General features: G+C 49.0%; 1 protein-coding gene and 1 long non-coding RNA gene across 3 annotated transcripts in view; both read right to left on the bottom strand.

Moving 5' to 3' along the window:
• Positions 1-12,507, bottom strand: part of LOC144334909 (uncharacterized) — a 113,341-nt gene extending 100,834 nt beyond the window's left edge. The window contains exons 1-2 of one of the 2 annotated variants that reach the window (XR_013405164.1): positions 12,246-12,507; positions 12,040-12,140 (exon numbers count right to left, since the gene is read on the bottom strand). This is a non-coding gene — a long non-coding RNA (uncharacterized LOC144334909). The remainder of the gene's footprint in view (positions 1-12,039; positions 12,141-12,245) is intronic. The other variant, XR_013405165.1, reaches the window with a different exon arrangement.
• Positions 1-12,767, bottom strand: part of LOC144334883 (uncharacterized) — a 210,180-nt gene that overhangs the window by 120,678 nt on the left and 76,735 nt on the right. The gene's annotated exons all lie outside the window — the stretch shown is intronic.

The following is a 12,767-nucleotide window of genomic DNA, read 5'->3' as shown; positions in this document are numbered from 1 at the left end:
CTGTAGCCTTTCAGGTCCTGCTGGCCGCAGCCCTGCGTTAGGTGGCACCATTTCCACAGATGCATCCTGCTGGGCCCACTTGAAAGGTCCCGCTTGCGAGACACTCACCCCCACTTCCAGCTCCTGCAAGACCCGCTGCAGCCCCACTCCATCCTGGGGGCCGACTGTGCAAGTCTTCCCGGCGAGACCCCTCAGAGCCTACTCAGTGTCTGAGACTGGGAAGCACCAAGGATCCAGAAAGGCACAATCCCGTTCTCCTCGTGCTGCTTTCTGGGTTCCAAGTTGTCTAACGAGTCCTGCATAAACCCCGGGCTGGGGAGCCAGCCAGGGCCCAGCAGCACCCAGCTCATGCGCTCCACTCACCCCACAGAGGACCACGGAGGCCCCAGCACGCTCTGTCCGCGGGGCAAGACACCAGAAACAGCCACAGTTCAGGGTTCTGCCACCCGCCCCGCTGCCGTCATTACCTCCTGGGATCTGAATTCTCATTGGTTGCAAAGGTGATCCCACAGCTCCGCTGCCTTAATTACCTGCTGGGATCTGAAATTGTATTGGTTGGAAAGGGGATCTCATTGCTCAAGCACTCCCTGCTGCCTCCTTGCAAACATAAAAAATCCAAAACCCCTTGTAAAGAACGTTTACTATAACCTCAAAACAAGACACATCCCGAGACCAAGGAAGATACATACGCACATCTGACACCCGGTGGACGTCAGTGACCGACGCCACGGCTTCCGTGTGGCGTGTGAAGCAGGAGGCCTGTCACGGTGACTCAGGCTGGGGTCTGAATGGGGGTCTTCCAAGCAACTAGGCAACCAGGACGCACACCCCAAAACCCAAGTCCCCGCACTCATGTACCTGGCAGAAATGCTGCGTGGCCATCGACGCCAGTTGTGAACCAAGACCGATCTGTGTCCTGTGGCCCTCACAACGTCCGTACATGCCTGGGCCCAGCAGAGGCCCGCACGGCACCCTGCTCGCCTCCAGTGTGGCTCTCTCCTGCCAAAGGGGATGGCCCTGAAGTCCGTTGAGATTTCCAAAGCTCTACAAAGTCGTGCTTCCTCCTGCTTGTTCAGAAGGCCTAAAGCCCTGAAGACACCAGTGAGAATTGACCTAGCCTCTTAAGGCAGCTCAAATACCTAAACACAGGAACGCTGGACCTCTCTGCCCTCGAGAGCAGCCGATAACACACTGGGCTAAGCAGAAGGTACAGATGTCACATCCAGAAGCCAGTGGCGCTCAAGATTGCATTCCAGGAGCCGCCCATGTGAGTCCCTCCAAGGCTTCCAAGTCCCACTTGATTGTTTTCATCGTATCTCTATAACATCAGAGACATTATATCTCACGGTATCTATGAGATCGTCTCCACTTTTATGAGCACATATGCTCCCTGACTTACCATGGGATGAAACTGTTCCAATAAACCCAGCGTAAGCTGAAAATATCCTAAATAGAAAGTGCATTTGACATCATAGTTTCAACTTACAACGGGTTCATCCAGAGGCAGCCCATCTTGGGCCAAACAATGCACTGAGTGTGACTAGTTCACACCATCACAAGGTTGAAAAAAAAAATCAGATATGTAACAATTGGGAGCCAGGGACCCTCTGTATTGGGGCTCCTGTCTTCAGAGACAACAGAAACCTCTTCTTAGACAAGAATCACAATTTATAATCCTCAAAATGTTAAACTTAGTTTAACAATCTAGACGTTCAAACAAAGCCAAAGTAGGCCCACAAGGCCGTTTGTGCCCTTCACTAAGACGCACGACTCTATAATAACCCTCACCACAGCCCCTCAGGGTGGGTCCCAGAGGCAGTTGAGGCTTGTGGCTACGGACACTAACGAAAGCAAAATCAGAGTACGCAGGTGCAGTCAAGTCATATGACTTCTCCACTAGCATGTGCACAAATGTTCATCAGCAAATCTCATCTTCGCTTTACCTCCCTCCCATGACCTAAAAAGGAGTCCACTACACACACCCATACACACACACACCACTTCAAAAACATAATTAGTACTTGCATTCAATTCTGGGCATTCGGAATAGACCTAATGGGTGATTAAATCTTTCCTCCAACCCATTGCTTAGTCTTCTTAGAGGATGAAGGATTTTGCATAACACAAGTCAACATATAAAAGATCTGCTATAGAAACAGACTTTCAAGTGGTCCTCATTAGAGTGATTCAACTAATATACAAAGGACCCAACACACAGCACAGTGTATATTAGAAGAATGATTAATTTGTTCCCCTAAAAATCCTAATATCTACACAGAAAAAATACCCAATACACATTTTATCATTCTTTACCAGTATAGTCATACAAAGGAGTATCACAAAAGCAAAAGAACAGATTTGGTTTGACTCACAGTTCTAAGTTTAATATAAAATTGCTAAAACCACCAAGACAAACATGACTATGAAATATTTAACGATCTTCACCTAAATTCAAGTCACCATTCAACCACCAATACCTCTGCTCTCCTTACGGGAACTTTCCAAAAGTAAATTCTGGAATTAACAGGACAAAATTTTCTGGTGATAGAAATTAGGAAGAAATTGGTTGAAGGCCGTTCCTTGGCTGTCAAACTTTTTCTCAATAATATTTTGTAAAATAAAAGCATCAAACAGATCTTTACATTAACTTACAATCTATCAAGCAATACTGGAGCAAGCTTTAAATATTAGCCACATTCTGTCAGGGCTGACTAACATTAAATCAGTATCAGTCTCATGTCTTGTAGGATCCACAGCTCATCTTCTTAAAACCACTTAAGATTTCATAATTAACTCAATTAAACAATGTAAGTCATCTCCTTGATCTTTGACATGAAGGGGTAATTTTCCCCCAAAATAGTACCTCTTTCCTTGACATGATTTAATCTGTGGTTAGAGTATTTAACAGGATTTCTTTCCTTCTTAGAAAATAAAATATACACCTTTCCAATATGAAAAACTCTAACTGATAATGCCATAGCTTACCCAGGTCAAAAGCATTTTTTTTTTAAGTTAAAAAAAGAACCTAACTGCATCTTTGGACCTTATGTGAGGTAGTGTCCAGGGCCACTGGGACCCCTACTTGGCCAGTGTAGCTGGGTACCAATTAAAGACAGAAACCCAAGCATTCACTCAAAGCCCCTTCCCAGCTGTTCATCCTAGTGGAAGAAGCCATGAGTACAAACGAATGCGGCATTCTACGGAGGGCTTTGGGGATAGGCTGCTTGAGAACATCAAAGTGGCTCACGTCCCCCGAGTATAAAGCCAGTGACTGCTCTCAGCTTCCATCCACAGTAGCCAAGGTCTGGAATCACCTGAGTGCCCGTCAACAGGGGATGAAGGGAACGTGGCCCGAACACACACAGGAGCAATACTCCACCACACAGCGGAGAGCCCTGTCATCCGCGGCAGCATGGATGGAGTTGGAGGACATTACGTTAAGCAAACGAGTCAAGCAAGGAAACAGCGCATGTTCTCACTCATAAGCAGGAGCTGAGAGCAGATCTCATGGAGGCCAAAAGTAGGTGGTCAACAGGGCCCAGCAGAGCCCACTCATAAGCAGGATGGGCAGAGGCTGGTAATGTGCACAAACACACAGCCTAATGGGAACACGAGACCTACTATTGATAAATCAGCAGGGGGATGGCAGTGGGTCATCTACTGTGTATTTCAAAACAGCTAGGAGAGAATAACTTAACATAACCAGCACAAGGAAAAGAAACTATTTAAAGTGAAAGACATCCCAAGTACACAGATTTCATCAATATAGGGGTGAATCAAGGTATCACATGCACTCTGAAAATATGTACGTATATCATGTATCAACAGAAACAAAAACCAATGACAGAACCATTTGCGAAGCACGTGCAGGAGAAGAATGGGAAGCCTGACATGGTGTGGCTGTGTGTCCCCACCCAAATCTCATGCTGAACTCTAACCCTATGTTGGAGGTGAGCCCTGGTGGGAGGTGATTGACTTATGGGGGTGGTTTCTAATGGTTTAGCACAATCCCCCAAGTGCTGTCCTCATGATCGTTCTCCTGAGATCTGGTTGTTTGGAAGTGCATGGCACCTTCCCCTTCACTCTCTCTCCCCTTCCAGCCATGTGAAGACATGCCGGCCTCCCCTTCACCTTCCACTCTGATTGTAAGTTTCCCCAGATGTAGAAGCCTGTACAACCCACAGAACTGTATGCCGATTAAACATTTTTTTTCCTTATTACCCAGCCTCAGATAGTTCTTTATAGCAGTGGAACAACAGTACAGTCCTCAGGACCAGCAATGTTTTCCTTCTACCCAGCGGCCAACAAGGTCCTACACCGTAGCTGGTTTTCCAAAGCTTTGCCAGAATGCTGAAGCTGTTTTGGGGATACTAACTTTCCCCACCTCTGGCAAACCAGATGGGGCATCCTATTTGCCTCTTACCACCTTTCTCAGAGAAACCCCACCTCTGAAACAGCCTCCACCAGGGGCCTCCTTCAGCAGCAACAAAGCTGAGTGTTCCTTGCACTTCCCTTCTTCTGAACAAGTAAACATCTTAAGCTTGTTTTTCCATCTTCCCAGCTCATTGAAAAAAATATCTTATGCTTTCTATTTTCCTGACACACACACATGGAAGAGAAGTGCCGTGAGGGCAGGGGCTCTTGTTTTCCCGGATCTGAGCCTGGCCCTCAAACACTAGCCGAATACTAACACGATATCCAGAGGCAGAAATGCAAATATCCATATGACTTCAAATACCCTAAGGACCTAACAGGCCGAGTGGCCCATGTAACTATGGTGTGCTGGGCCATTCAACTGGTGTCCAAATCCCTGTCCAAGTGAGCTCTTTAATTTCGAGACTTTTCAGACAGCTGTTTTGTTGTTGTTGTTCTGTTTTGTTTTTATTAAAGGGATATGTTACAATTATAATCAAGAATATCCCAGGCCGAGTGTGGTGGCTCGTGCCTGTAATCCCAGCACTTTGGGAGGCCAAGGTGAGCGAATCACCTGAGGTCAGGAGTTCAAGACCAGCCTGGCCAACATGTTGAAACCCCGTCTCTACTAATACAAAAATGAACCAGCCATGGTGGCAGGCACTTATAATCCCAGCTACTCAGGAGGCTAAGGCAGGAGAATGGCGTGAACCAAGAGGTGAGGCTGCAGTGAGCCAAGATCGTGCCACTGCATTCCAGCCTGGGCAACACAGCAAGACTGTCTCAAAAAAATAAAAATAAACCAATACTCCCAGTTAGTTCTTCACCAATGTCAGATACCTCAGTTTAAAGAAAAATATGAAAGCATGTTTTTATATTTCAGTGTTGAATTTAACCATATCTTTTAAGAAGATATGAAGATAGAACTTCCTCAAGGATTGGGGGAAGAGAAAAGCAGTTAAGAAAATCTTAAAACCTCAGGAGAAAAACAAGTATGGGCAAAACTTTTTCTTTGCACTTTGATTTCAAAAGAACAGAGATGCCCAAATTATGAACTCTCCCATCTGCATTTTATATTCGTCTGTGTCCTTTGAAAGGCTGGAGATGGGATCCCAGGTTCCAAAGTGCCTGGCCGTGGCTCACATCAGGCGGCATCTTTCACAGCCGTTTACTCCCCTGACTCTGCCTAGAGAGCTCTGTGGCCCAATTTACAAAAAAAAAAAAAAAAAAAAAAAAAAAAAAAAAAAAAAAAAAAAAAGTCCTAATTAGTCACGTTCATCACTTTCAGCAGAGTCTCAAGAAATGAGACAAATATTGAGACTCCACAGAAGCAAGTACTCTCTTCCAAAAAGTCAAGTGTCAGGTTCCCATGAGCCAGGCAGCTTGCTTACAGAAAGCACTGGCTGACTTGCTGGTTGAATGTTAAATGCATTTAAAATGTTAAGTGAGCAAACGCCCCTCCTAGTGGGTGTGCGCGTTGAGCTGGCTGCAGTAGTGATGCAGACCACGTTCTTTCCTTTGGTTTTGCTTCAAGCAGAGCACCCCACACCCAGGAAGAGGCCGAAGGACGGCATCGAGGTCTAGGACAGATTTAAGGAGAGCTGCAGGCTGACTGCCTCATCTGCAAATAGTCTCTCATTTCAGAGAAAATCACTGAACAGAGTTCATAACACGTGAATTTTTAAAATTCATATTTCTAATTTCATCCCATTAGAACTTTTGAACCTCCACCTCCCACCTAGAGAACGTCAGCTCAAGCCGATCACAGCGCAGTGCCATTTTCTATAAATAATGTGCACGCCTGCATCTGAGCTGAGATGTGAATGTCTGGAATGTGCCTGCCAGGCCCAGGAGGAACTGCAGCAAGTGTGGGGACACAAGCTGCTAAGGAATCTGATTTGGAGGGAACTGGAGGCAACTAAAACTAGGTCCACTGGTTTTTCTTGGTAAGGTTTGACCAGGCAAACTGTTATCACTGTTGCTAATTTATGGTAATTGGCATGGGGACTTAACAGTAAGTAATTAGAGCAATTACAGAATTTGCTACTCAATTACAATGGCACAGATTCCTGAGAATGGAAGAACTGTTGCCCAGGAATAGAGTTCAAGAGGTCCTCCCCATGCTCCGAGGAACATGGCATTTCCACGCACCCCTGCTTTGGTCCCTGGCCACCACCATCCTGATCTCGGCCATCTGATGGCATCAGTCCCCAAAGCTGGAAACACCTGACACCTCTTGTCACCCTCCCATCTGCCCTGCCTTCCTCCAGTCCGGGATATTCAGGGATGCCCACATACAGGACCAGGAAACCAGGGTTATCCCAAACCAGTGCCTGCATTCAAAGTCCTCCACGGCAACACAATCACCAATGGCCAATACTCCCAGAACGTTCCACCTCAAAACGGGAGCACATCTGGATTCAAGCTGACAATGCTGCATTCTCTTTGCCATGTACACATGGAGGCATGTCAGGTTCCACCTAAAGGTATCAGGTTCCACGCTGCTCAGGAGCCCAAAGCTAGTCACTCTGCATGATCTCAATTCACCATCCACAGAGAAGCCTGCAGTTTTCCTCTGGTGCACGGTGTGGATGGTGGATGGTGGATGCATTTCCCCTGAAGACTCGGAAACAGAAGCCTGGCCAAGGAGGCCAGTCACCCCAGCCCCTGCAAGGCCCGGACGTGACCCTCTGCTGTCTGCACACAGTACCCAAGTCTAGCAGTGCTGGCTCTGTGGTGGGATCCATCTGGGCCTGCAGAGGACCCGGGGCACAGGAACCGTGCAGCCTGGCTGCAGCCGGAGGCCTAAGGGATCCCCACGAGGCTCTCCAGCCTAGGTGCCCTCACCACAGGCAGAGCCATGCAAGAGAGTTGCCTGCTGAACTGGAAACGCCCCAATCTGCTCAGCCAACACAGAAAGACAACAGCCACCTACAGCTGCTGAGCCCCAAAACGTGGCCACTGGGCCTGAAGGGTTGAATCTGGAATTTAATCTGTGAAGTTCTTTTCAAATGTGTTTAGCTATGTAATCAAATCTTTATTCTAATTAAATTTAAAGGAGCCTCTGGCTATGGGCTCCCTTGTCGGGCTTCACAGCTCCAGGGAGTAAGAATGGGAGAGAGAGAGGCCCAGAGCCTCTCTGCATTCTCCACGTTAATTCAACAAGTCATCATAAGGAAAGGCACTCCAGCAGGAGAGGTGTACACGGGAAGAACTGGGTTGGCCCTGACAAGCATGACCCCCATGGCATCACAGCTGCCTCAGGCAACAGGCAAAAGACAATGATGCCCACCTGGACAGGCCACCGGATGTGATGATGCACCCCCAAGCCCTAGTCCCACAGTAGCCAGAGACCACCTGCTGCTCATCCCGGGTGAAACAGGCAGAGCTACCGGAGCCCTCAAAAGCAGGAAGAATTAAGGAAGCGAGTCCCACGACACACGTGACACTCCTTGGAGACAGACACAGGCTTCGTTGTGAAAGTGCAGAGGACGGTGGAGTCCCTAGGCAGGCTGCTTCTTCCAACGATCAGGAAGAAACCAGATCCATTTCCTTGTAGGAGAATCATTTGTACCGTGATTAGACAGAAGACAGAAGGTGGCTGATGTTATCAAATCATCAAGCACCTCACGGCTGCTTCTCCAAGGAAGGCCTGGAAACTTGCAGCCACCCGCGTAGGGGCCGCAGTGTTTACAATGGAGATACGGGTGACCGAGGTCTGGCTTCCTCAGGGAAGCTACATTTGAACTTTCACCACTGAGGAATCGGTCATTTACAGTCACTCACCCTCAATGCAGAAGAGGGCTCAAGACACTGCACCAGACTTCAACACTCAGGGTTGGGGTTAGGGTCAGGGTCAAATTCACAAGTTTTACAAGATGTATTTCCTTGGGATGCCAGAAGAGATGCAGCTTCACACCCCCGACCTCCATGGTTTGCTTAGCCCCTTCACCAGTGGATCTCACCAACAGATGACACATCCACGCCTCATCCATGGCAGCACAGAAAACCACTTGGAAGACAGCCACTCCCACCAAGCTTCCTGACTTTGGTGTTTAAAATCTGCATCATTTAAAATCTGCATCTCATACGTGAGATTACACTCCTCCGAACAACGACATTGCCACTGTCATTTCACCCAAAAGGGCTTTAGGAAGTGACACGCGGTCCAGACGCCAGAGGTCGCCGGCCGCCTTACTCTAGCCTAATTCCTTTGTGCCTGTATGGAGGCTTCACAGATACAGCCCATTAATGACTGTATGAGAAGCTCAGGGCATAGACGAACTCAGTGCTGAATTTTCTCCATTTATCACCCTTTGTTTTGTCCAGAAGACAGCTGAGAAAGGCGGGGGCAGATCATCTCCTCGAGTGTAATGACTCTAGCCACTTCTCTTCACCCCAGGTCACCACTCAGTCAACACCCTTTTGAGAAACCAAAGCAATTCCGATCCCTTCACTCTGGGTTCCAAGCACTAAATTCCTCCGTTTTATCAATTAGATTATCAAGCAGCCGTTTGTAATCTGGACTGCAATCTGATACGAAATTTAAAGCTAATTTAAGTTGCGGTAATAGCTCCTATTCACATTATAGATAAGGCATGAATGAAAACTTTAATCTGTTCATAGGACCAACTTTGTAAACAAACCAATTATTCAAGCAATGATTGTCTTCAGTTAGATGCAAATTACTTTGCTCATAAAAGATTTTCCAGTAGGAATTTTTAAATCCATGGTCTGTCTTTTCTGAGCCTGTCTCTGCACCTTCCCCTGAGTGCACAGCAGGACTTCTCAGGGCATCTCATCAGCAGACCCACTGAAGAGAATAAGCCCGCAGCCCCCAGCCCCCAGCCCCCAGCCCGGGAATCAAGTCCGAGCCCCAGCAGCCCCTCGTCCAGCCGGGGCTTCCTCACCAGCACAGCACCCAGAGGTCTTCCAGGTTTAATGCCAGGTGTGCGTGGAAAGTAGAGTGCTGGAAGGAACACAATAGACATTCAACAATGCAAATTCCCCCCTGGAACAGCCCAGCAATCCTCTGTACCTTCCCCCAAAGTACCCATGCTAGGCAGGCGTAGAGTCCAATGGGGGTGCCTAGGAATCGGCATTTAACACTATTCTGATGAATAAAAGTTTGAGAGGTCGGTCAGCGAGAGGCTGTCGTGGCCTCCACTCATTTGCAGGCTCTGAAGAGACACAGATTCAGGTAACAGGCCAGACAGGACAGGACAAGGATGAGGAGGTGGAGGGCAAATTCCATGGACCACCATCCGCCCCGCCATCCCCACTGAGACTCCGTGATTTAAAGAGAGGCAAAGCCAGGGAGAAAAGATGCCCGCACCACACGAGCGACTGAGATTTCACCTAAAGCACGCAGCATGTGGCTGAGGGCCAAGGTTGGGCAAGCCAGGAGCACAGAACGGGGTTCACTGGCCCAGAGGTGTCTCCCACACCCACACCCCGTGCAGACCTCCCAAGCACTGCCTGTGTCTCCTGCCTGGTTTAGTTCCTCCCCGCCTTCTACTGTGTTGGTTTCTCAGCCGCCACCCACCACCACACAACCCTCTCTACAAGCTTGGTGGACTGAAAAGAGCGGGGGCGGGTAAGATCTGGGCTCTGGGGCCAACGTCCTGCCTGAGACATTAGTTCCAACCCACCTAGCTGTGATGTGAGCCCCCGAGATTTCTCAAATGTGAGATGGGAAGGTAAATGAACCCACTCACCAGGACGGCTGTGCAGACTGAGATTACATATAGCCACACCTCGGCATCCACCACACGTGGGACCCCAGTCGTGTTGCCCCTGATGGGAATCCCTCTATCTATGCCCCTTCTGCTACCAGAGCCAACTCCCAGCAGTAGCTGTGGAGGGTGCATCCTCTATTCCCACTCCACTCCACTCCCCTCCCATCGCTCCACGCCGTGACCTGCCACGCAGCGGCCACCAGCAAATCCGGCCCCACTGGATAACCGACCACCAGCCCCCCCTCACTTTGGGGCGTCTTCCACTTGCAGTTCCGAAGCAGGCCGAGAAACCGCCCTCAAGGGCAGTCACCTGTTCCTTATTGCATGTAATGACCTGCCACGCAGGACCACCAGCAAACCCAGCTCCACCATCCAGGCTCCTGTGGATTAACCGAACCCCCACCCCCCACCTTGGAGCGTCTTCCACTTGCGGTTCTGAAGGGGGCCGAGAAACCGCTCTCAAGGGCACTCACCTGTTTCTTATTGCATGTAATGACCTGCCAAGCAGGGCCACCAGCAAACCCAGCTTCACCGTCCAGGTTCTGGTGGGTAACTGCCCCCGTCCCCCGCTTCCTCCTGGGGTGTCTGGGAGGCTCAGAAACTGCCCTCCACGGGCACTCACCTGTTCCTTATTGCACTAATACCTCATTTACAGAAATCCACTTTGACTTTCCAGCACCGCAGTTGTGACAATTTAGCAATCCTGCTTGCAAGCTACAAGAGCTTGAGGTCACGTCCACCTCACCAGTATCCCAGAGACCCAGCACTATCCCACTGTGTTTAAAATTCCAAAATACTCCTTCAAAATGCTACTGGCATTTGCTTTGCACATAAAATGCTAACAACCTTCAAGTGAAACAAATATCTTCAACAGTTTGGTACAACGACATGTGAGTTACACATCTGCCAAGTTGTAAAGCCTCATGCATTTATAACATTTTATGTACGGTCAAATGGTTCATTAATATAAATTATGAGAATCTCTAAGAAACAGGTTTTTTCTGGCATTAGATGACCTAAGGAAAACTGGGTTCTGGCTGGCTTGTGGGCCTGTAGAGGCAGACATATCTGCTGACACAACCAAGCTCCTTCCCACTGATGTGGCCTCATCCCAGGCCCCTCACCCGGATGCCTGCAGGCCCCTGGAGGAGCAAGCTGACCTGTCCACATTTCTCAAATGCACAGCTGTTGCTCACACTGCAGATAGAGTTCAAGGCACGAGCAGGCCACCATGCTAAAAGTACCACGCAGCGTCCACGCCAGGTGACGGTGGTTTTCACTCCATCCCAAAGCCCCAGGTATGAGTTTACAGCCATGATTACCACATGGATTTTTAGACCCCCAAGACATACTTTGTTTCCTTTTATGCAACAAAGTTAAAAGACTATCACTCAGATATAGGCTCTGAAACTGTGGAATAATTATTTGGGAACAGAGCCTCTGCCAGATCAGGATTAGCACTTGGGACAACACCCCGTGACCTCGGTCCACACAAACCCATCCAGACCAGAAGCCTCCCGCACTGTAATTTCTGTGGATTTCTGTAAACGAGGTATTACTGCAATAAGGAATAGATGAGTGCCCTTGGAGGGCAGTTTCTGAGCCTCCCAACCACACGGCCACGTTCAGGCTGAAGCCGCACCACCTCCAGAAACACTGTCCCTCGCCGAGGTGTGCCTGGCTTCTCCCTTTTTCCAAAACTTAACAAAACCTGAAAAGGACAGGTCTGTGTAGAAAAAGACAAACTACTTGCGATTCCTCTTCCCAGTTCAGGCTGTAGGAAGCTCGTCTCGGCCCTCACCGTGTTCTGACTGTGGCTTGGTTCCCATAAGAAATAAAGTCAGAATTCTAGTCCCTGTCTCCTGGGCAGTGTGGCAGGCATACATACCTTCAGTTATATGAGGAAAGGCGTGGCGAGCCCCCTTCCTTCAGTAAAACTGCACAGTTCCCAGAACCATGATGCCATCTCCCTCACACCACTGTGAACACCTGGACAGAGCACATTTCAATGCGTGCACATTTGTGGGCTAGTTTTCTATTTCTCCACTAAATCACCCCAAATTTAGCGCCCTAAACTCTGACTTATTTTCTCACATTTCTGGAAGCTGGAGTCCAAAACAGGTCCCACCATCTAACGTCGAAGTGGCGGCAGGGCTGGCTCTGGGGAAGCCACCGTCTCCTTGCCTCCCGCAGCCTCTAGAGGCTTCTGCATCCCCTGGTCCATATGGCACCCACTGTCTTCAGGACCCACAGCGGCTCTGACGGCCCCTCAACTGGAAGACGCAGAAATGTCAGGAGCCCGGGAATCTAGTGCTAAGGCCAAGCCTCCCCACCCTCCCAGCTCCTCACACACTCCCGTGTGAGCTAATATAGATTCCACTTTAACTAGTGTCACCTGTGTAAGGGGTACGTGCCCAGCTGTGAACTGCTTAACCTCGCCCACACAAACCCCGAGAATAAACTCACAGGCCATGGACCACTCCACAAGCAATAAGTGACCACCTGCTCAGGGACCTCCATGCCCCAGCAGAGCCCTCCGGTACCTCCTTGTGAGCTCAGACTGGCAGCAGGGTTCTGCAGCGCCACAGGGCCCTGGATAAAAAAGACAGCTCCCAT

The sequence above is a fragment of the Macaca mulatta genome, chromosome 15 (genome assembly GCF_049350105.2).
Source record: "Macaca mulatta isolate MMU2019108-1 chromosome 15, T2T-MMU8v2.0, whole genome shotgun sequence".
In the NCBI taxonomy this organism is placed as follows: Eukaryota; Metazoa; Chordata; class Mammalia; order Primates; family Cercopithecidae; genus Macaca; species Macaca mulatta.
The sequence above is the reverse complement of the archived record's forward strand: the minus strand, read 5'-3'. Positions and strand labels throughout refer to the sequence as shown.